The 25,150-nt window shown below is 37.6% G+C and overlaps 1 long non-coding RNA gene across 45 annotated transcripts in view; it reads right to left on the bottom strand.

Moving 5' to 3' along the window:
• Positions 1-25,150, bottom strand: part of LOC106022685 — a 216,861-nt gene that overhangs the window by 132,964 nt on the left and 58,747 nt on the right. The gene's annotated exons all lie outside the window — the stretch shown is intronic.

Genomic DNA, 25,150 nt, shown 5'->3' with positions numbered 1-25,150 from the left:
AAAATTTGAATTCAACAATAACACAAATCACAGAAAACCTACCACTTCATGGAAATTGAACAATACACAATTGCACCACCCCTGGGTAAAGAAAGAGATAAAAAAGAAATTAAGACTTGCTTGAATTCAATGAGAACGAGGACACAACATACTCAAACTTATGGGGCACTCTGAAAGTAGTGCTGAGAGGAAAGTTCATAGCACTGTGTACATGAAGAAAATGGAGAACAGTCACACTAGAGAATTAGTAGCACAGCTGAATATTCTAGAACAAAAAGAAGCAAACTCACCCAGGAGGATCAGATGCCAGGAAATAATCAAATTGAGAGCTGAAATCAATCAAGTAGAAACCAGGAAAACATTGATAAGAATCAATGAAACAAAGAGTTGGTTCTTTGAGAAAATCAACAAAATAGACAAACCTCTGGGGAAACTAAACAAAAGACAGAGAGAGAGCATGCTAATTAACAAAATCAGAAATTAAATGGGGACATAACAATGGAAACTGAGGAAATCCAGAGAATCATCAGGGCATACTTTGAAAATCTGTACTCCACAAAATTTGAAAATTAAAAGGAAATGGACAATTTCCTCGATAGACATCCCTTGCTAAAACTAAATCTAGAACAGATAAACAATCTAAACATACTTATTGCTCTTAATGAAATAGAAGTAGTCATCAAAAGTCTCCCAAACAAAAAAAAAGCTCAGGCCCAGATGGTTTCAGGGCAGAATTCTACCAGAAATTCAAAGAAGAGGTAATTCCAATACTCTTCAAAATATTCCACACAATAGAAGCAGGAGGCTCACTGCTAAACTCTTTTTATGAGGATACAATTACCTTGATATCAAAGCCACAAAAAACACAACTAAGAAAGAGAACTATAGATCAATTTCCTTCATGAATATCAATTCAAAAATACTCAATAAATACTAGCAAACCGGATTCAAGAACACATCAGAAAAATCATCCACCGTGATCAAGTAGGCTTCATCCCAGGAATGCAGGGATGGTTCAACATTAGAAAATCTATCAATGTAATCCACCATATAAAGAAACTGAGAAAGAAAGACCACATGATCTTCTCACTAGATGCTGAAAAAGCCTTTGACAAAATCCAGCACCCCTTCATGATAAAGGTCCTAGAGAGATCTGGGATAACAGGAACCTACCTGACCATAATAAAAGCAATATGCAGTAAACCAACAGCTAACATCATACTAAATGTAGAGAAACTCAACGCAATTCCTCTAAAATCAGGAACAAGGCAAGGGTGTCTACTCTCTTCATATCTCTACAATATTGTAGTTGAAGTTCTAGATACAGCAATAAAACAAAAAAGGAGATCAAGGGAATACAAATAGGAAAAGAAGAAGTCAAGGTTTCACTATTTGCAGATGATATGACAGTTTAAATAAGTGACCCATAAAACTCCACAAGAGAACTCTTAGAGCTGATAAACACCTTCAGCAAAGTGACAGGAAACAAGATTAACTCAAAAAAAATCAGTGGCCCTATTATATAAAGATGATGAAGTGGCTGAGAAAGAAATCAGAGAAACACCACCCTTTACAATAGCCATAAACTGCATCAAATATCTGGGGATAATGTTAACCAAGGAAATGAACCTTAAAATAACCTATATTCCCCTCAACAGAAGAATGGATAAATAAAATATGGTACATTTATACATTGGAGTGCTACTCAGTGGTTAAAAAATAATAACAACAACCTGAAATTTGTACGCAAATGGATGCAACTAGAAAAACATACCTGAATGAAATAACCCACATGCAGAAAGACAAATATGGTTTGTATCCACTCATAAGTCAGTATTACACATAAAGCAAAGCATAACCTGACTTCAAACAACAACCCCAGAGAAGTTCGATAGCTAATAGGACCTTAAGAGAAACATATATGAATTCATTTGAGAAGGAGAAATACACAACAATCTCCTGAGTACACTGGAAGCTTTGGAGGATTGGGGAGGGTAGTATGCGATAGATGAGGAGTGAAAGAAGTCTGTAGGTGAACATGAGGAAAAGGAATTTAAAGAAGGGGGAAGAACAGCAAAGGAAAGCCAGGAAAGAACAATCTCGACAGAGCGAACCATTTGTGGATTAGTGGAACCTGGCACTAGGGAAACTCCAAAGAATACAAAATGATGACCTCAGATAAAACTCTAAGCATTAGTGGACAGGGGAACTGAACTGTCCTCTCCCTGTAAACAGACTGAGTTGTCACAGCTTCATCCAATAACTAATGGAAGCAGATCATCACAACTAAATACTAGTTCAAACTCTTGGAATCCAGTCAAAGTAGGGGAGGGATGATAATATGACCAAGAGGGTCAAGGTCTTAATGGAGCAACCCACAGAAACAGCTTACTTGATCTAGTGAGAGATCACATACACTGAACAGATAGCTGAAGAACCAGCAGACTGCCTGAATGCAGATGACAAGGGCTGGGTTGTGCGGTCTATGAGGCCACTGGCAGTAGGTCTAGGATCAACCCTAGAAAATCATCTGATTTTTTTGGAGCCCAGTTCTCTATACATAGGGGAGAATAACTTGGTCAGGCTTCATCACGGTGATGGGACAGACTTCATTGACTCCCCATGAGAGGCCATACCCTCTCTGCATAGCAGATGTGGGTGGATTGAGAGGAAATTTGGGAAAGCAGGATGATGAGAGGGAGAACTGGGATTAATATGTAAAATTAAAAAATAAAATAAAATAATTAAACATAAATTAATAAAATTAAAAGATCCCATTAGGAGAATTATGAGAGATGCTCATATTCCTATGGTAGGTCATTTACATTTACATTAAAAATGAGCTAGGTGTGCATTGGCCCAGATACTCAGGAAGTTGAAGCAGAAGAATCACTTGAGCCCATGAGTTCAAAGCCAGCCAAAACAATTGAAGAGGGCATGTATCTTAATTAAATGGAAAGATAATTAACTCACTTCTTGCCTTCACTAAAACCCCTTGTTTGAGTTAGCAATGTGCTGAGATCATCAATTTTGATTCTAGACTTTAAATGGTCAAACCCAAATATTATACTTCACTTAGAAAATGTATCTCAAACTATAAGAAGCATGTCTAAACACAGCCTTCCTTAAGTCTTTCACGATTTGATTTTTACAATGGTCAAACTCTACCCATTTGATTGAGACACAGAAGAAATATTATTAAATCCTGGTAGAATGGAAGTTATTGGATAATTCTGACTAGTCTAGAAGTAAAATTCTTAGAGGTTGATAATTAAGTAATTTTTTTATCAAAGCAGCATGAACAATCTTAATATATATGATATATAGCTATATATATGTATATAGTATATATACTTCAATTTTAGAAATCTTAAGAAGCAGGTTGCCATTGGAAAGAGATAGTTTATAGAAACTTCAGAGTATGCAAATGACTGTATTAAATGTAAACAGACTGCATTAATGGTAGCTACGTCATTTAAAAATGATATCACTTAAAAGGGAGCTATAAAATGAAGGCTATCCCTTTAAAAATACATAATTATCATAGAACTTATGAGTAAGGCTTATTTTTCTTGAACCCTGTTGATATCAGCATCACCCTTTTGAAAAATAATATGAACAGCTGCATTACTTGACACTTTCTGGAGGAATTTTGCATTAAACAGAATATTAAGTAGCTCTGAAGGACTGGTGTTTTATTATAAATCAAAGAAAAAGGTTATAACCACATTAGTACTGATGTATTTAAACAAAGGATTAAAAATGGAGAAGAAAATGAGGAGTTTACAAGTGATCTTCCAATTTTCAATCTAACAAAGACCACTTAAAATGTATGTTTCTTGATCTCCAAATGTCTTTCATGTCTCACTCTTTATCCCTCAGTTAAATATGTCTATACTCTATATTGTTACTCATGTACATGTAGATAAAAATATTAGAGATACTGTACAAGGCACTAATAGATGACATACAGAAACAATTCTGCATATAGCAGTGATGACAATATCACCAGATTTTACTTCTGTATCCAGAATATTTAAAAATGCATCTATCATTTTTGCTGACTACAAAAGCTCATTTGCCTTATCTCATGCAAAATAGGCCATTCTAGGAAGTGAATCCATATTATCCAGGAATGGCAATTCACATTATGCTCCAAATAAACTATTTACTTATTTCCTCTAAAACATAGTTAATTTCTGTAAAAATATTCACAGTATTGAGAATGTGTTCAATAATACCTACCATGATCAGAATTCCTAAGAAGTACAAATGTCAAGGTGCAAAAAGATTCTGGGGTAACTCATACTTTATCAAGGATATAAAATAAAATGGAATAAAATGAAAATGGCAATTTAGTAGAACACTATCAGTTACAAGAGCAATGCCGCTGCTTCTCCCTTAAGCCTAATTTAGAAGAAAACAAATTGATGAATCTGGCTTACACAATGGTAGGTAGGACAAGTTAAATCCTTCACAGTAGATAGCAGATGCAGAATATCCCAGAGAGTATTCTCTATGGTTTTTAACTCAATGTTGTGTTAAGTAATTTATCCAGTAAACAAATCAAACAGAAACACCCAGAACAGTATTACTTGTGGATCATACAGTATGTACTAAATCCCCTGGTCCCTGTGGCCTACCAGAAATATTAGTGGCTGCTTCTTCAAAGTGAGAGCTGCTGATGAAACTAAAAATCATCAGGTCATACTTTGAAAATGTCTACTCCACAAGATTTGAAATTTTAAATGAAATGGAAAACTTCCTGGATAGCTATTACTTGCCAAAATTAAATCAAGAACAGATAAGCAAATTAAATAGATTTATAAACCCTATGGAAATAGAAGCAGTCATCAAAAGTCTCCCAACCAAAAAAAGTCCAGGTCCAGATGGCCTCAGTGCAGAATTCTACCAGAAATTCAAAGAACAGCTTATACCAATTCTTCTCAAAGTATTCCATGAAATAGAAGCAGAAGGGTCTTTGCCAAACTCTTTCTATGAGGCTTCAATAACCTTGATCCCCAAGACACACAAAGACACAACTAAGAAAGAGAAATTCAGACCAAAATTCCTCATGAATATTGATGCAAAAATACTCAATAAAATACTGGCAAATCGGATCCAAGAATACATTAAAATAATCATTTACCAGAATCAAGTACGTTTCATCCAGGGGATGCAGGGATGGTACAACATACAAAAATCCATCAAAGTAATCTACCATATAAAAAAGATGAGAAACAAAAATCACATGATCATCACATTAGATGCTGAAAAAGCCTTTGACAAAATCCAACATACCTTCATGATAAAGGTCTTGGAGAGATCTGGGATAACAGGAACATACCTAAGCATAACAAAAGTTATATACAGCAAAACAACAGACAACATCAAACTAAATGGACAGAAACTCAATGCAATTACGCTAACATCAGGAACAAGACAAAGCTGTCCACTCTCCCACAACATTTTCAATATTGTACTTGAAGTTCTAGCCAGTGCCATATGACAACAAAAGGAGATCAAGGGAATACAAATTGGAAAAGAAGAGGTCAAACTTTCACTATTTGCAGATGATATGATAGTTTACATAAATGAACCAAGGAACACTACGAGGGAACACTTACTGCTGATTAACACCTTCATCAATGGGGCAGGATACAAGATCAACTCAAGAAAATAAGTAACCCTCCTATATACAGATGATAAAAGGGCTGAGAGAGAAATCAGAGAATCATCACCCTTTACAATTGCTACAAACAACATAAAATACCTTGGGGTAATTCTAACCAAAAAAGTGAAAGACCTGTATCACAAGAACTTTGAGTCTTCAAAGAAAGAAATTAAAGAAGACACAAGAAAATGGAAAGATCTCCCATGTTTTTGGACAGGTAGGATCAATGTAGTCAAAATGGCAATCCTGCCAAAAGGCATCTACAGATTTAATGCAATCCCCATTAAAATGCCAGCACAATTTTTCACAGAACTTGAAAGAACAATAATCATTGTGTATGGAAAAACAAAAGATCCAGGATAGCCAAAACAACCCTGTTCAACAAGACAACGACTGGAGGCATCACCATCCCTGACTTCAAGCTCTATTATAGAGCTATAGTCTTGAAAACAGCTTGGTATTGGCACAAAAATAGACAGGTAGACCAATGGAACCGAATTGCAAACCCGGATATTAACCCAAACATGTATGTTTCACTATATTCACTGCAACATTATTTGTAATAGCCAGGTCTTGGAAGCAACCTAGATGTCCCTCAATCGAAGAGTGGATAGAGTAAAGGTGGTACATTTACACAATAGAGAACTATTCAGCAGAAAAAAAACAATGGAAACCTGAAATTTGCAGGCAAATTCATGGCACTAGAAGAAACCATCCTGAGCGAGGTAACACAGTCACAAAAAGAGAAATATGGCATGTACTCTCTTGTATATGGATTTCAGACATAGATTTGTGTAGTGACAGTTTACAATCCCATGTCCAGAGAATCTGGGAAACAGAGCCTTCATTCCGTGGCTGATTGAAGCAGAGGCAGACTCCCATGGCTAAGCACTGAGCTGAACTCAGGAAATCCAGTGACAGAGAGGGAGGCAAGTTGACCGAAGTGATTAAGACTGGGCTGGTTTAACCTCCAGAAACAGCTGACCTGTCAAAGCCTGGGAATCCAGCATGGTACTAATCAAGACCCCATGAATGCAGGTGTCAGTGAGGAGGCCTAGGTAATCTTTTGAGCCTTGGGTAGTAGATCAGTATTTATCCTGTGTATACAAATGTACTTTGGACTCCCATCCAACAATGAGAGAGGCACTCTCACCCTGAACTCTTGGGGGATGATCTAGGCCCTGCCCTGGATGAAATGACAGACTATAGACACCCCCATGGAGGGCCTCACCCTCCCTGGGGAAATGAGGTTATATTGGTGGGGTTGGTGGGAGGGCACGGGAAGAGGGGAGAGAAATGGAGAGGGACCTAGAATTGACATGTGAAGCAACATTGTTTCTAATTTAAGTTTAAATTTAAAAATTAAAAAATGCCTGCAATTAGAACAAGAGAGGGCTATGGCATCTTCCTTCAAGCACTTTCCTCATTAATATAGATAGAAATTTCCATTTGTGCTATATGGGTAACAGTCTATTTCTCTGTCATGAAGACTGCTCTTTCATTTGACAAACGTTATTAATACAGATACCTGATTAATTTTATATGCTGGATTCTACAACAGAGAGAATCAAGTATCACTTAGGGATACTAGGGACAAGTTAAGTTTCAATGGGGATTCAATGGTAGAAAAGAAAGAACAAATAATTTATGTGCCTAACACCCTTTCATTCCTCATTCATTTAGTTCTATTATATGATTGTTCTTGTGTCAAGACTTAGCTTTGTAATTAGAATCTATCAAATCTTTTAAATGATATCAAAACAGAGCTTTAACAGCCTTTGGAACCTACTGTGAAATAGAACTATGAGATCTTTGTGGAACTAAATCCATGCTTACCATTTTGGGCGCAGTGCACTTGTACACTATAAGTTCCTAAGCTGGCCAAGTTTGGAGTTTCGTTTTCCCGTTTCTTATGGGATATTCTGATCCTCAAAGACGGATAATTGTGGAGTATGTCTAGACATATACTGTATCTACCCTGAGCTTCATCACAGGTTGTTGAATGGACTGACAACTAAAAAAAAGCCTACTTTTTCCACCTTTGACATTTATTGACAAAAACAGAGGAAGTTCCTTTTTTTGTTTTGGTTTTACGAGACAGGGTTTTGGAGGTTGTCGGTAAAGCTCGGCCTTGAACTCACAGAGATCCGCCTGCCTCTGCCTCCCGAGTGCTCTGATGGAAATAAATAGTTAGCTGAATCAGTATGGCTGAGAGTCTCTTTATTCCCCTTTGCAGTACTTTGCATTGCTTGTCTTTAAACATAACTAAGAAAATAGAATGATCAAAACAATTTGTTGGAAAAAACAAAAGAACAATTAATATCAAGATTAAACTATAGACTATTTCCAGAATTATTCTTAAAAATTCTACCAAAGGAAAAAAAGGTAAAATATATAAATGTGATGTCAAGAAAATAACAGTGACAAATGAATTTCTATATGGAACTGCTGACCAAGTGGTTTATGCTGCTATATAACATAATGAAATGATGAAATAATTACAATAATTTGACTTTGTGTAATTTAAAATATTTGTATTAATTTTGCAAGTTACTATAATTATGCCAAGTGGTATTTAAATTAAAATTTCAGACTATACAATGAAGTAAACCAGAGATATTTATGATATCCATACACAGTGTTTACTAAAATCATACTTCAGGAACATTTAACAGGGTTAAAATATTGTCTTAATGGACTATAATGTCTACCCTTATTATTATTATTACTGTTTCTAGAAACTGATGACAGCAGTATTATTCCAAATCTCTTGACAAAACTTTATCTACATAAAGCCTTTATTTAAAATACCAATTTGAAACCAGACACAGTGGCACACACATGTAATCCCTACATTTGTGAGGCAATAGCATTTGGAACTCTGTGAGTTGGAGGCCAGTCTGGCCTACAAAGCATGTCCAGGGATGGTCAGGGCTATTATACAGAGAAAACATCATCTGCCTGCCACATGAGCATGCTCTCTGGATTGTCCTTCAGGAGGTCACTTCGTGGACAATTCTACTTACTAAGACACTGCATTTCCCCAGGTGTTTTCTCTTCTACCTGCTATGACCATTTGTCTATCCCATTCTACTGGGTAAATATCACAAGAGTGCTCCCTGCTTTGTCTATTTTTACTACAAAATCCATCATATTGTGCCACGAAGCTTCCTTTCACTATCTGGGCTACTTGTTCTCTCTTCTAGTGCCTGCCTGGGCTTACAGGTTTCAAGTTTCTTTGCCTGACCCTAGGAATTTCCTTCTAAGTGCCAAAGCTCTTCTATGCCCTTGTGACTTCTGCAATATATCCCCCTGCCCTGCTAGGTAGAATTCGTCTTTTCTCCCCATTGTCCCTTATGCCTGCACTATTCTCTTTCTCCTAGCTGCTTAAGATTACCTATGGTCTATGGTGGAATACTTTTTCCTTTGTGACCCTTACTCCTTTTCTCCTAGGACTCAATTCCTTTCTTAGACTCAGATTTTCTTAAAGCCTTGATTTTACTATAGCTAGATGGGAAAAGATGGCACACAGAGTTTCAAATTCTCAAAGATTGTAACAATTTATGCTCTTGCATAAGGAAATGAATCTAAGGTTTCTTATCTCCAAGATTCTACATCTTCCCCTCTTAAATCTTTTATCTCTATGATTCCTCTGGACTGTGTTCTCAGGAAATCGTTAAAGACTACTGGGCAAACAATCTTTATCCCAGGATGTATTTGTAAATTCATTGGAATTGGTTAAAGAATCTGTAAAAAACAGTGACAAAATGTACCTTAAAACTTATAGCAAAAAGAAAACTTATAGCAAAAGGCTTATAGTTAAAAGGTATACATTAGAATTTTAATTTACGAAAACATCCTATATATGTTATCCACCTCTTATCTCGAATATACAGTACACATAGATTAAACTCTTGTTTTAAATATTAAGCATGTGATATTCCACCTTCCTGGCTGTTGACCTTCAAGATATAAGCATCCACATGGCTAGCTAGCAACCATCATTAAGTTAAATAGTATTTACCATGAGATTTCACCATTTTAAGGTGACTACATGGTATAAAGCAACCATTATGAAATTTCTCTGTCCTACTGAACCCTTAATTTTTCACTGTATCTCTTTTTAGACTAAGACAGCAATGTGTCCAATGTTTTGAATCAGTATGCAGTTTTGTATGATGATAAAAATTTAAGGCACTATTTGCTACAACATACTATACAAGTGATTCAACTCTGGTTTACAATGTACTCTGGATGCTGATAAATTATAAAGGTCTATTCAGAATAACAAATGTTGATTCAAGATGAATAACTATGTCATGTGAAATGATTAACATCAAGCTACTAGAAAATTTAAGTAACATGTTTGATAAAGTATACTTGAGAAATAAGATTTGTTTGTTAAATAAGGTACATTTGGTAATCAAGATTTATAAATACCTAAGGTTTTCTGGGGCTCACAGTAATATTTGTGAGTAAATAGCTTCATCTATGTTTATTTAAGCTTTAGCTAATTTGATAACCTAATTTACCCACAAAAACACTACAAAAAACCGAAAAACCCTAAAATGTTGTGTCTGATCTCCCAGAATAGTCATTTTCCCAAGATCAGGTATTAAGACAAAAGGCCCAATTCATTTAGGGGCTTGAAGAAAATTCAATACTTGCTAAAAGGGAGTCATTCTCCTCATCCCAGGCAAGAGAAATTTGGGACCTTTCTCCATTAACATATGATTTTGGTGCCTCTTAGTTTGGCAAAGGAAATACTAGCCTGTAGACTCCTTTAATTTTGGCTCACAAAACATACCCCAGCTCACAAGGCCCTTTCTCCTATACCCACGTAACCATGAAAAGCTTTTCTCTTGTGTTTTTCCTTACTTTTCTGGGAGACAGCATTGGCAGCTTGAAATACACATATTTTCCCTTTTCACCCATGGAGTGGTCATTTTTTGGTTTCTTTACTGCACCAATTTTCATTCACAGTGCACCATAAAAGGTTCTCTAAAGTTGTCAGTCTCTCTATGGGATCTATCTAGGATTAAAAGTTTTATTTTGATACTAGAAGAACTTCAAATATTTTTGATGCTACACCTAACAGGGATAGAACAAACAGTTCTAGCCTTCTGAAAGCAAATTAATGGTCAGCCAACTTAAGAAGGAATGGAATGGAATGCCCTAGTCTTAAAAAACGTACTAATTTATTGTAAACTGTTAAGGATAATTATGAAATACAAGGTAATAATCAGGCACCTTACAAATGATCATGTCCTTGAATGTGGTAAGAGCAATGCTTGCAGTCATGCAAAGTACTAATGTAATTAATTACATAGTTTTATATAGCCCCTGTTATGTTTTCAAAGTTTGCCTTAAAACAACAAACTAGAAAAAAGCAAAGGTTGTCTATTGAGACAATCGGCAGAATATTGCCAGGAGCCAGGTGACTTCTTTGGGGGACAAGGCCTGAGACTATCATGAACAAATTTGCCTTGTGTCAAGGCTATGAAGGATCTGACCAATTTTTGGCAAGGCCAATGGTTAGTTTACTGTATAATTGTGGGCATGACCCCAGGAGCACATATGTTACCTTTCTCTCCTTCCTTTATTACAAATCATATTGCTGGCTGCCTCTAGTTTCACTTTCATAGAGCTGAGGATGAAATAGCTATTGCAAAAGGAAAGCTTGCACCTGATGACACTCCTCTGGGTAAGCCAAAGAGGATGTTGTCAAAAAAACCATACAGTAGATCTGATTCAGCTGCTAAAGCCTTGGATGTGTCAGGTGTGACCATGAACTTAGACTTCTAAATAACAGGGTGCTGCTTTCCAATGCACCTTGTGAATAGCCTAAAAGAAGTTCATAACAATATTAAAAATCTTCATAAATGTTCTGGAGAGAATGATTTTAACCACAGAGTCTAGGAGAAATACTAATAAATAGATGAAATCAGGAGATAATGGAACAGCCCAGTAAGGAAGAATGAAGTCAAACCATAGAACCACAAAATCCCCTCATTTTTTTAATCCCCTCATTTTTTTTGGTTTTTCGAGACAGGGTTTCTCTGTATTGTTTTTTGGACCCTGTCCTGGAACTCGTTCAGTAGACCAGGCTGGTCTCGAACTCACAGAGATCCGCCTGCCTCTGCCTCCCGAGTCCTGGGATTAAAGGCATGCGCCGACACCGCCAGGCTGAAATCCCCTCATTATTAACAGCCGTGTCAATACTGTAGAAAGCTAAGAAGAAGGGAGTATTAGAATAAATGGTAAGCAGTGCCAACTATTAACAGTAAGCTTTTAAGTTATGTATCTTATAGTATGATAGGAGGAAAATGGATACTCCTCATAGTACATAGAGTAGCACAGAATAAAGAATGAATTTATTCAACCTTGTCTAATGAGTTGATTAAGAGAGGTTAGATTTGGTCATAGGTAATCATTAACCACTAGAGGCAAAACTGTCTTTTACTTTGTGTGATTATATTAACTACAAAAGCTTCCAACTAGGCACACTGTACTATCTGTAGGTGTGCTTAGTCAGGAATCTTCCTTTGTTGTGTATAATACTGCTTTTAACATCAGAGCTATGAGACAAGTAGGTAAAGGTTACTGGTAGGAAATCTGGAAGATGGAAGAGGAGTGAGGTAAAGGAGCAAAATGCACCCATCATTAGAAACTTCAGGAAATAACTTTGATTGTAAAACTATTCATGCAAACTATTGAAAATTTATCAATAAAAATGGCCTAGGCTTAGGCATATACCCAAAAGATGTACACTCATACAACAAGGATATCTACTCAACTATGTTCATAGAAGCATTATTTGTAATAGCCAGAACCTGTAAGCAACCTAGATGTCCCTAAACTGAAGAGTAGATGGAAAAATGTGGTATATCTACACAATGGAGTACTACTCAGTGGAAAAAAAAGGAATCTTGAAATTTGCAGGCAAATGGATGGCACTAGAAGAAACCATTCTGAGTGAGGTAAACCAGTCACAAAAAGACAAACATGGTATATACTTTCTCATATATGGATTTTAGATATAGCGCAGGGAATTGCCAGCATTCAATCCCACCGCCAGATAGTCTGGGAAGCAGGGAGGTCCCCAAGAGAGTTATGCATGGTAACCAGGGTTATGGGAAGAGATCTACTAATTGGATTGGGAGCAGTGGGGAGGGGAGAAGGAGATGGGAGAAAGAGAGGAGGACATGGGAGAGCAGGCAGAGAGAGAAGAGAAGGATGAGAGATACCATAATAGAGGGAGGCATTATAAGTTGGAAGAGAGATCTGGCACTAGTGAGATCTTCACAGACTTACAAGAATGACACCAACTTGTCTTAAGGGTACCTTAAATGCCCTCTGCTGATTATGAGATTGATGACTACCTTATATGCCATCCTAGCACCCTCATCTGGTGACTGATAGAAGCAGAGGCAGACACCCACAACTAAAAACTGAACTGAAATCCTGGAACCCAGTTGCAAAGGGGAGTGATGAGCAAAGGAATCATGACCAGGCTAGTGAAACCCACACTAGTAGCTAACCTAAACATGGGGGAACACATGGACCCCAGACTGCTACCTGAGAGGAGAGCAGCGTGGGACTGATCCTTGCACCACCACCCACAACCTGGGTGTCAGAGAAGAGGTCTCAGAAATCTATGGGACCTTTGAGAGTAGATCAGTATTTATTCCTGGAAGACAAATAGACTCTGGGAGCAGATTCCACATGGAGGAATGCTTGCTCAGCCTGGACACATGGGGGAGGACCTAGACCCTGCCCAGGATGATATGGCAAACTCTGAAAATCCCTCATGGAATCCCTTACCCTCACTTTGGAGCAGAGGGTGGATGGTGAGGGGTGAGGGGTTGGAAGGATTGGGGAGTCAGGGGAGGAGGGCAGGGAGAGGGAACTGAGAGTAACATGTGTAAAAAGATAAATTAAAAGTTTTTCCTCGCCGGGCGTTGGTGGAGCACGCCTTTATCCCAGCACTCGGGAGGCAGAGGCAGGCAGATCTCTGTGAGTTCGAGGCCAGGCTGGTCTACAAAGTGAGTTCCAGGACAGCCTCCAAAGCTACAGAGAAACCCTGTCTCGAAAAACCAGGAAAAAAAAGTTGTTCCTCTACAAAGGAATCTCAGATCTGGATGTGCAAGCCAAAGCCTCTACTGCTCAATATGATAACTGAAGACATAACTTCTACGTCCAGTCAAACAAAGGAGACCACTGGAGCCTAAGGTAACTCATGAAGGTAAAGGTTCACTGTCATTTTAATTGACACAGACCATTTAGATTATAATTCCAGTTATAACATATGTTTTCAGATCTGTGAGGACTTTGACTGTGGTTTTAACAACAGCAAGCATCCAGCCCTTTTAACAAGCCCTTTTAACAGCCCTTTTAAAAAGGCTTGAGAGGCCTTTTCAGTTATCTTCATATGTAAATATATATTAACAAGATTTTAATTTCCCGTTAGCTGTCATCTCAGTATAGGCTTAAAAGTGCTTCTCAATATCCTTACAGTATCTGCCTAATCATGAAGAAACAGGAGAACAGTTATAAGAGTACATGCCATGTTTCTCTTTTTGTGACTGCGTTACCTCACTCAGGATGGTTTCTTCTAGTGTCATCCATTTGCCTGCAAATCTCAAGATTCCATTGATTTTAATCCAGAGAATTAACATCACAGCTGAAAGCTCTAGAACACAAAGAAGCAAACTCCCCCAGGAGCAGTAGATGCCAGGAAATAATCAAATTCAGGGCTGAAATCAATAAAGTAGAAACCAGGAAAACAATATAAAGAATCAATGCAACGAAGAGTTGGTTCTTTGAGAAAATCAACAAGATAGACAAACCTTTGTCCAAACTTACCAAACAGCAGATAGTGAACACGCATATTAACAAAATCAGAAATGAAAAGGGGGACATAACAACAGACTCTGAGGAAATCCAGAGAATCATTAGGTCATACTTTGAAAACCTGTACTCCACAAAATTTGAAAATTTAAAGGAAATGGTTGACTTCCTGGATAGCTATCACTTGCCAAAACTAAATCAAGAACAGATAAGCAATTTAAATAGACCTATAAACTCTATGGAAAAAGAAGCAGTCATCAAAAGTCTCCCAACCAAAAAAAGTCCAGGTCCAGATGGCCTCAGTGCAGAATTCTACCAGAAATTCAAAGAACAGCTTATACCAATTGTTCTCAAAATGTTCCACACAATAGAAGCAGAAGGGTCTTTGCCAAACTCTTTCTATGAGGCTTCAATAACCTTGATCCCCAAGCCACACAAAGATACAACTAAGAAAGAGAACTTCAGACCAATATCCCTCATGAACATTGATGCAAAAATACTCAATAAAATACTGGCAAATCGGATCCAAGAACACATCAAAACAATCATTCACCACGATCAAGTAGGTTTCATCCCAGGGATGCAGGGATGGTTCAACGTACGAAAATCCATCAACGTAATCCACCATATAAACAAGCTGAAAAACAAAAATCACATGATCATCTCACTAGATGCTGAAAAAGCCTTTGACAAAATCCAACACCCCTTCATGATAAAGGTCTTGGAGAGATCTGGGATAACAGGAACATACTTAAACATAATAAAAGCTATATACAGTAAACCAACAGCCAACATCAAACTAAATGGACAGACACTCAACGCAATTCCTTTAAAATCAGGAATAAAACAAGGCTGTCCACTCTCTCCATACCTTTTCAACATGGTACTTGAAGTTCTAGCTATTGCCATAAGACAACAAAGGGGGATCAAGGGGATATAAATTGGGAAGGAAGAGGTCAAACTTTCTCTGTTTGCAGACAATATGATAGTTTACATCAATGACCCAAAGAACTCTACCAGGGAACTCTTACAGCTGATTAACACCTTCAGCAAACTGGGAGGCTACAATATCAACTCAAGAAAATCAGTAGCCCTACTATATACAGATGATAAAAGGGCTGAAAGAGAAATCAGAGAAACATCACCCTTTACAATTGCAACAAACGTCATAAAATACCTTGGGGTAACGCTAACCAAACAAGTGAAAGACCTGTATCGTAAGAAATTTGAATGCTTAAAGAAAGAAATTAAAGAAGCCCTCAGAAAATGGAAAGATCTCCCATGCTCTTGGATAGGTAGGATCAATGTAGTAAAAATGGCAATCCTGCCAAAAGCAATCTACAGATTCAATGCAATCCCCATTAAAATCCCAGCACAATTCTTCACAGACCTTGAAAGAACAATAATCAATTTTGTATGGAAAAACAAAAGACCCAGGATAGCCAAAACAACCCTGTTCAACAAGGCAACGTCCGGAGGCAACACCATCCCTGACCTCAAGCTCTATTATAGAGCTATAGTCCTGAAAACAGCTTGATATTGGCACAAAAATAGACAGGTAGACCAATGGAATCGAATTGAATCCGGGTATTAACCCACACACGTACAAACATCTGATCTTTGACAAAGAAGCTAAAAATATACAATGGAATAAAGAAAGCATCTTCATCAAATGGTGCTGGCATAACTGGAGACTGGCATGTAGAAGAATGCAGATCGATCCATGTCTATCGTCATGCACAAAACTTAAGTCCAAATGGATCAAAGACTTCAACATAAATCCAGCCACACTGAACCTCTTAGAAGAGAAAGTGGGTGGTACCCTCGAAGGAATTGGTACAGGAGAGAGCTTCCTGAACATAACACCAGTAGCACAGACATTGAGATCAACAATTAATAAATGGGTCCTACTGAAACTGAGAAGCTTCTGTAAGGCAAAGGACACAGTCAGCAAGACAAAAAGGCAGCCCACAGAATGGAAAAAAAATATTCACTAATCCCACATCTGACAGAGGGTTGATCTCCAAAATTTACAAAGAACACAAGAAGCAAGTCTCCAAAACACTAAAGGACCCTATTAAAAAGTGGGCTGCAGAACTAAATAGAGAGTTTTCAATAGAGGAGTCTAAAATGGCTGAGAGGCACTTGAGAAAGTGCTCAACATCCTTAGCCATCTAGGAAATGCAAATCAAAACAACTCTGAGATACCATGTCACTCCTGTCAGAATGGCTAAAATCAAAAACACTAATGACAATTTATGCTGGAGAGGATGTGGTGAAAGAGGGATACTCCTCCATTACTGGTGGGAGTGCCAACTGGTTCAGCCACTTTGGAAATCAGTGGATTTCCAATGGAGATTCCTCAGAAAAATGGGAATAAACCTACCACAAGACCCACCAACTCCACTCTTAGGCATATATCCAAAAGATGCCCATTCATACAACAAAGATGTCTGTTCCACTATGTTCATAGCAGCTTTATTTGTAATAGCCAGAACTTGGAAGCAACCTAGATGTCCCTCACCCGAAGAGTGGATAGAGAAAATGTTGTACATCTACACAATGGAGTACTATTCAGCAGAAAAAAGTAATGGAATCATGAGATTCACAGGCAAATGGATGACACTATAAGAAACCATAATGTCATCAAGATATCCCCTATGTGGAAGGATTTGGCAATAGGGTGGAAGGGAGGAGGGGAGGGGGAGTGCGGTAAGAGGGGAGGGAGAGGGAAATGGGATTGACATGTGAAACAAGCTATTTAAAATTAAAATAAAAAATGATAAAAAAATAAATAAATAAATAAAACGAAAAAAAAGAAACCATCCTGAGTGAGGTAACCCAGTCACAAAAAGAGAAACATGGCATGTACTCCCTCATATATGGATTTTAGACATAGATCTGGGGAGTGCCAGCCTACAATCCTATGGCCAGAGAGTCTGGGAAACAGAAACTTCATTTAGTGGCTGATCGAAGAAGAGGCAGACTCCCTTGTTTAAGTACTGAGCTGAACTCAAGAAAGCCAGTAACAGAAAGGGAGGACTGATGATCAAAGGGATTAAGACTGGGCTGGTTTAACCCCCCAGAAACAGCTGACCAGACAAAGGTTAACTCTTGAATCCCAGGCATCAGACTCGGAATCCAGCATGGGACTGATCAAGACCCCCTGAATCTGGGTGTCAGTGAGGAGGCCTAGGTAATCTATTGAGCCTTGGGCAGCAGATCAGTACCCATCCCATGTATACACACGGACTGTGGACTCCCATAGAACAATGTGAGGTGCACTCTCACCCTGAACTCTTGGGTAAGGGTCTAGGCCCTGCGCTATATGAAATGACAGACTATGGACACCCCCATGGAGGGCCTCACCCTCCCTGGGGGAATGAGGGGATAAAGGGGGGTTGGGGGGAGGGCATGGGTGGAGAGGAGTGAAAGGGAGAGGGACCTGGAACTGACTTGTGAAGCAACCTTGTTTCTTATCTAAATTTAAACTGGAAAATAAAAATAAAATAAAATAAAATAAAGGGTTATAAGGGAATAACAAATCAGAAAGAGTTAAATTGAGGTTAGGAATGTGAGAAAAGAAAGGATCTAAGAGGGAATACAGATACAGGGAGGGATAAATAACACAAAATACCTTTTTTAAAAGTCATATAGTTGTCTACTACTATGAAAATTTTATATATATGTATATATATATATATATATATATATGATAACATGCTGGCAATGTTCCTACTAGACAAAAGAGATTAGCAAGAAAAAAGCCCAGTGTCAAATATGAGATACCTTTTGTGTAGGTAAGGACCACTGAGGTCCTCAAACTGAAAGGTTTTGGACTAATATTATTAGCAAAAGTGATTTCAAGACATCCTAGTACTGGTTGAGTTGCAAAGTTCTTAGTAATCACTCTCATGTATATCTATATTAAAAAAGAATTGGGAGGGCCAAAATAAAATACAAAATGTACAGTTTTAGGAGGAAAAACAAAGAAGAACAGGTACTATACTGTCAGGGACTTAGTTTGGGCTGAAAGATATAAGGATAAATGAAATAAAGAGAATGTTATCTTCAGGACAAGACTCCACTCAGCTGATACTTCAGTTTGTGTGAAGAAACTTCCTAAGGAATATTCTGCTCCTAAAACAAAGAAAAGTTTACTAAACAAGAAAAAGCATCAACAAATCAAAGATCACAAAAAATGTGATTCAGGAGGGGCCCAGATTTCATCCCTTTCAGGTGGAAATACTTGGAAGAATCAGGAACTTGTGTTTATGGGCTTGTGGAAATTTTCTTTAAGTTATGAAAAGCTGCTGTGGTCTGATTTGTAGAAGGAGATTTCCTATTTGCATGTCCAGAGAAAACATTGCACAATCCTGAACTATGATGGAGCCTCTAATATTTTGGACATGCCAGAGCCATGGGATGTCTCCTAAGAAGAGCTGTACACAGAAACTGGAAGCATCCCAAGACAAAAGTATATTGCACTCACCAATGATGAAAGGGGCAGGAGACCTCAGAAGCAAGGTAAACCCTTTGATATTATACATGGAATTTGAGGATTTAGAGATTGCCTTGCTGCTTTTCAGTCTTTGCTGGGTTCAGCATTTCCTCACTAGGCCCCCTTTCCTCTCTTGGAATGGTAACATGTATTCCATATTACTACATATTAGAAGCATGAAAGTTACTGTTTGGCTTTACATGGGATTACAATTAAATGATTGACTTAAGTCTAAGAAATGACTGCACTTTTAAAGAATGTTATTGACGGAGCTTTCAAATAGTATTGGCTGTGAAAGATGATGGAGAATCAAAAGTGATTAAATGCGTTTTTTATTATGATACAGCTACAAGGCCCTGAGGTCCAGGGAGTTTGATTTGATGGTTCATATGAGAATAAACTGCAAAGGCTAATGTAATTGAATTCTTGGTTCCTACCTTATACAATTGTGTTGGAAGGTAAAAGTTATGGCCTTATTGGAGGTGTTTCACCCTAAGGGTGGTCTTTGTGGTTTTAAAAGCCAATGCACTATCTATCTATCTATCTATCTATCTATATCTATCTATCTATCTATCAATCTATCTCTATCTCTCTGAGCCTCTGTCTCTCTCTGTCCCTGCCTCCGACTTGCAATCATGAAGTAAGATTTTAGCTACTGTTCCAGGGCCATGCCTCCCTATCTGTTCCCATGTTCTCTGCCATGATAGACATGATCTTACCCCCTGCGAATACCAGCAAGTCCCCACTTAAATCCTTTCTTTAATAAGTTGCTATTGCCACGGTGTCTCTTCAGAACCATATTAAGTAACTAAGATAGTGGGGTCAAGAAAACTGAATACAAAAAAATTGGGTGGATAAGGAGAATGTAGTGGATCTGGGAGAAGTTAAAGAAGGGGGTTTCCATGATCAAACACATTGTATGAAATTCGTGAATAGCTAATAAAATGTTAGGAAGAAAAATCCTATGTGGGTTGTTTAGAGATGTGCAGTTAAATCCAACCTCTTTGGAGCTTTGGAAGTGTTGACTATGGGGAATATGAAAGTGGGCCAAAAGTTAAGATTTGTTTAATATCATGTTATCATGTAATACTCTGTGATCCTTTAGATACATACTTTAACATGTTTTATAAATATAACAATGAAAATAGGTATCACTTTTCTTGTTTTCCTTCTCTATTCTTCCCCCAACTTGAACAAGAAAAGAGATACCATAATAGAGGGAGACATTATAGGTTTAAAGAGAAATCTGTCACCAAGGAAATGCTCAGAGATCCACAAGGATGACCCCAACTAAGAATCTAAGCAAGAGTGGAAAGGCTACCTTCAAAGCCCTTCCACTATAATGAGACTGATGACTACCTTAAATGCCATCCTAGAGCTTTCATCCAGTATCTGATGGAAGCAGACGCAAAGATCCACAGCTAAGCACTGAGGCAAACTCTTGGAATCCAGTTGTAGAGTGGGAGGAGTGATGAGAAAGGAGTTAAGACCATGCTGGGGAAACCCACAGAAACAGCTGACCTGAGCAAGTGGGAACTCATGGACAACAGTCTGACAACTGGAAAATCAGCAACGACTTAATCAGTCGCCCTCAATGTTGGTGTCAGTTGGGGGGGTTGGGGTAGTCTATGGGTCCTCTGGCAGTGGAATCAACATTTATCCTTAGTGCACGAAAGGGCTTTGAGAGCCCTTCTCTAAGGAAGGATATTCTCTTAGCCTAGGTCTTCCCTCAAATGATGTGTCAAACATTGATGATCCATCATGGGAGTTCTCATCATTCTGGGGAGTGGAAGGGTGCTGGAATAGGGGGGGTGGGTGGGTGGCATGGGAAGACAGGAGAAAGAGGGAACTGGAATTGGTGTATAAAATAAGATTGATTTTAATGTAAATAAAAACATATTTAAAAATTAATATAGAAATAAAAATCGCTTTTGGAAAGGAAAAACTTACAACAATTAAGGAAATAAGCAAAGTATCAGATGGTAACATAATACTGTAAATTTTAAACTAACAGAAAAAACTATAACACCTCACATACACACACACACACACACACACAAAAGATTATGGGACACAAAATCAAAATTTCTCATACATAAACCAAGTTCATGGTTGGTAAAAGAATTATAATTAATCCACAAGAAATCAAAATTTACTGATATTTTAAGCTAAATTAATCAGTGACAGAGTACATTTAGTAAATTTGAGCTACATTTCATAAAAGTGTTAGGATTTTAAATTTTTTTCTTTAAAACAATCATACATGTTTTTAGTAATATATGATGACATCAAAACCCTAATTTTCTCCTCAAACTCAGTCCTCCAGGGTCATGGTTATTTCTTGTTATCAGTGAAAATTGCTTATGCAGATTTTTCATATGCTACTTGATTACAATAGCTCCTGGAAACTTTGTCCACTGAAAAGTAACTTCTTTACTATCTTTTCTATTAATATTTGTTCATGAAAATCTTTTTAACTCTTTTGTGATTTTTCTTCTGCATCAGTAAGAGATAGACTGTAATGAAGATGTCCAGTACCATATGAACTGTCTCTGCAGTATTATGATTGACAGGGCTAATTGTTGAGTAAGGGTACAGAGGAAAGTTCAGAAGACTGCCTATAAGTGGCGGAAAGTATTGATGGGCTGCCCAGAGAAACTTTATACTAAGAATCTCTCAACCTTGCTTATCTTGGACTCACTATGATGCTTCACCCTGATGTTCCTCCACAAGTGTCATCATGAATGCAGGAACTCATGTTCATGGAAGATACTACCCTTCTTAATAGTTAATACATTATATTAATCATAATTTCCTGAATTTTCCATGAGATAATCTTATTCAACTGTTATATAACTATGTAATTAAATTTTACTTTAAAATCATAATGAAATGTGGCCTAATACTCATATGGACACTGTTGACATAAATTGACTAGAGATCCACATGCCTCTGCCTCCCTGGATGTATTGAATCACTCATAAACAAGTAACTGTTCCTGAGCTACGTAGTGAAACCTGATCCACATGCCTCTGCCTCCCTGGGTGCACTGATTCAGTCATGAACAACTGTACCTGGACTACATAATAAGACCCTGACTTAATGAGCAAAAAGTTTGCAATAATCAGAGGCCTTTGTAGATAAATAGCATCCCTTAGATTCAATAGGGAAATGCACTTATGAATTCTTATTAAGATGCTTTACAGAAAAGGAACAATGTAATGACAAAGCAAGCAACTATGCTCTAGGAGATAAAATAAAGTGAATGGTGACCAGAAAGCAAGAACCTACCCAGTTAAGCTTTCCACTTGTGATAAAGAACTTTTTTTGGTTTTTATGAGACAGTGTTTCTCTGTATTGTTTTGGAGGCTATCGGTCCAGCCCGGCCTTGAACTCACAGAGATCCGCCTGCCTCTGCCTCTCGAGTGCTGGGATTAAAGGCATGCGCCACCACCGCCCCGCATGATAAAGAATTTTAAAAGTCATAAGCAGTAAGGAAATCATTAAAGAGAGAAAACTGATGCAGATGTCATTGAAATGGGGTGGTTTTTTACCCACCCCCAGCAATCAGCAGAACTTGGAAACTTTGGTCACATGGTTGTAGACTGAAACTCAAGAATACTACAAAAGGTTGTGCAATCTCACTCTCCGGCTAAGGAAAGCAACTAAGGCCAGGTGTTTAACAAATATGTTGCTGCACGGAGGGTCAAAGAGGCCATTGCATGAAATTGTGAGGGTCAAGCCTGTATTGTGGAGAACTAAACATTTTGGAGATGCCAGAGTCATGGGACACCTAGCAAGGAGCACTGTGTAGAACCAGTGAAATGTGTTGCAATCAGCAAACCTGAAAGTAGTTGGAGGTCTGAAGGGGACTTTGCCATCAAACAAGAAGTTACAAAATTTGGAGTTTGACCTGCTGGCTTTTGGTCTTGCTTAGTTCTAACATTTCCTCACTATGCTATCTTTACTCCTCTTTGGAGTGGTAACAAATATTCTGCCCTACTGTATGTAGGAAGTAGGTGATTTGCTTTTTTTATTTTGATTTTTTAGTTTTTATTTTTAAATTTAAATTAGAAACAAGGTTGCTTCACATGTCAATTCCAGGTACCTCTCCATTTCCCTCCCCTCATCTCACACCCTCCCACCAACCCCCCAATAATCCCTCATTTCCCCAGGGATGGTGAGGCCCGCTAACGGGGTGTTCATCCAGGGAAGGGCCTAGATCCTGCCCCAAGAGACCAGGGTGAGAATACATCTCTCATTGTTGGATGGGAGTCCAAAATCCATTAGTATACCCAGGGATAAATACTGATCTACTACTCAAGGCTCAATACATTACCTAGGCCTCCTCACTGACGCCCACATTCAGAGGGTCGTGATCAGTCCCATGCTGGATTCCCAGCCATCAGTCTGGGATTCAAGAGCTAACCCTTGTCAGGTCAGCTGTTTCTGGGGGATAAGAATTCTCCAAAATAAACAAACAAGTGAATAAGTAAATATACTTCATAATGTCTGCCAACAAACTGTTAAAATTGCCCTGATTCATTTGAAAAGTATTTCGTGAGTGTATTTGATTTCCTAGTCCTATTTTTGTATGGTGAGGGAGGGGGCTGCAGTGTGTGGAACCAGAACAACTATGGGTGTTATTTTTTAGCACACTGTTTTAGTATGTTTGTAGAGGTTTTTCTTGATATGTTTTCTTTGCTTTGAGGCAAGGTCTTATATTGGTCTGGAGCTCACTACTAAAAAGGACTGATGCCTAGTGAGCTCCTGGGATCAATTTGTCTCTGATTTCAATCAATAAGAATGTATCACCACATCCAGTTTTTAAAACATGGGTTCTGAGATTTGAATTCAAGTCCTCAACAACTAAATCACCTACTCAGCCTGTCATTTAAAAATAGTTTTTAAATAACATGAAGTACATCCATCAAAGTTTAGTAATATTTCAGCATAGGGTCTTGGCCTGATATATGCAACTTCACTGTACTTTCCACTCCTCCATGTTTATACTCTCAGAGAGTACATATGAGAGCATATCTTCGATTAACAAGAATAAATAGAAATGTGTTGTTTGCAAGTCTTTAAGCATGTGTTACTAAATGAGTCAAAACTCAATGTGAAAATACATATATATATATGTATATATATATATATACACACACATTGGGACATTTTTAAAAACAGAAAAGAAGCTGAAATCTTGATTGTGAAAGAAAGGGAAAAACTGGCAATTCTGAAACCTCAGTTTTGTCACTTACTCATTTTAAAATGCATATTTTAAGAATTGTGATAGAAAATCTGTATGTACTTTGATCCTCCATGAGAAAGAATGTTAAACATAAGATACCCTTTATGAAACAAACAATAACTGGTAAGGTGTAAATCAAAGAAGATAGACTTATTTACATGAATCACCAAAGAACAGCAGATGACTTCACTGATGTTCTCAAGTAACCGTGGGACCACTCAGAAAGAAAATAATCTAAATTGTTCAAACATAATCAGAAATGCTAATACTAAGGTTAAAAAGAAGCAGAAAAGAAAGGCAAAGGAAAAGTGATTCCATACCATCATATACTCTAAAAATTTCCAAATCAAATTTAAATGCCTACAGCTAAGCAGTACATAAAATGAATTAAAAAAAGGAAAAGTATTTTTACTCATGGCATAAAAGTATTTATAATAATTGAAAAAGTAATAATGCACAGCAATTAATAATTCAAAAATAATAGTGTAAGCATTTGGGCAAAAAGCAGCAATTACATCTTCCACCAGGTTTGATTCATATTCTTTAGAAAAGTATACAAAGTGGAAGGCAGACTTTTCCCCAGAATACATCAAATATTTCAAAAGTTAAATGTTGTAATCTTACATTGATACTTACAACCATTAACATTAAAAATAACTTACCTTTTGGCAATAAGACCTGATACCATTACTAGTAAGTCCTGCTTAGCAAGACAAAATTATAAACTGATAAAATTCTATTTGCTCATATAGGCAATAGCTCTCTTGTCATTATTAATATCTGAAGAAAATCCAGCTCACCTAGATAACAGTTCATTTTTCAAGAAGCACATTAAAAACTTCACCACACCCCATCCAATTTAGAGTATTGCATG

Source organism: Mesocricetus auratus, unplaced genomic scaffold, assembly GCF_017639785.1.
Source record: "Mesocricetus auratus isolate SY011 unplaced genomic scaffold, BCM_Maur_2.0 Super-Scaffold_100030, whole genome shotgun sequence".
Lineage (NCBI taxonomy): Eukaryota > Metazoa > Chordata > Mammalia > Rodentia > Cricetidae > Mesocricetus > Mesocricetus auratus.
Note: the sequence above shows the minus strand (reverse complement) of the source record. Positions and strands in the feature narration are given on the sequence as shown.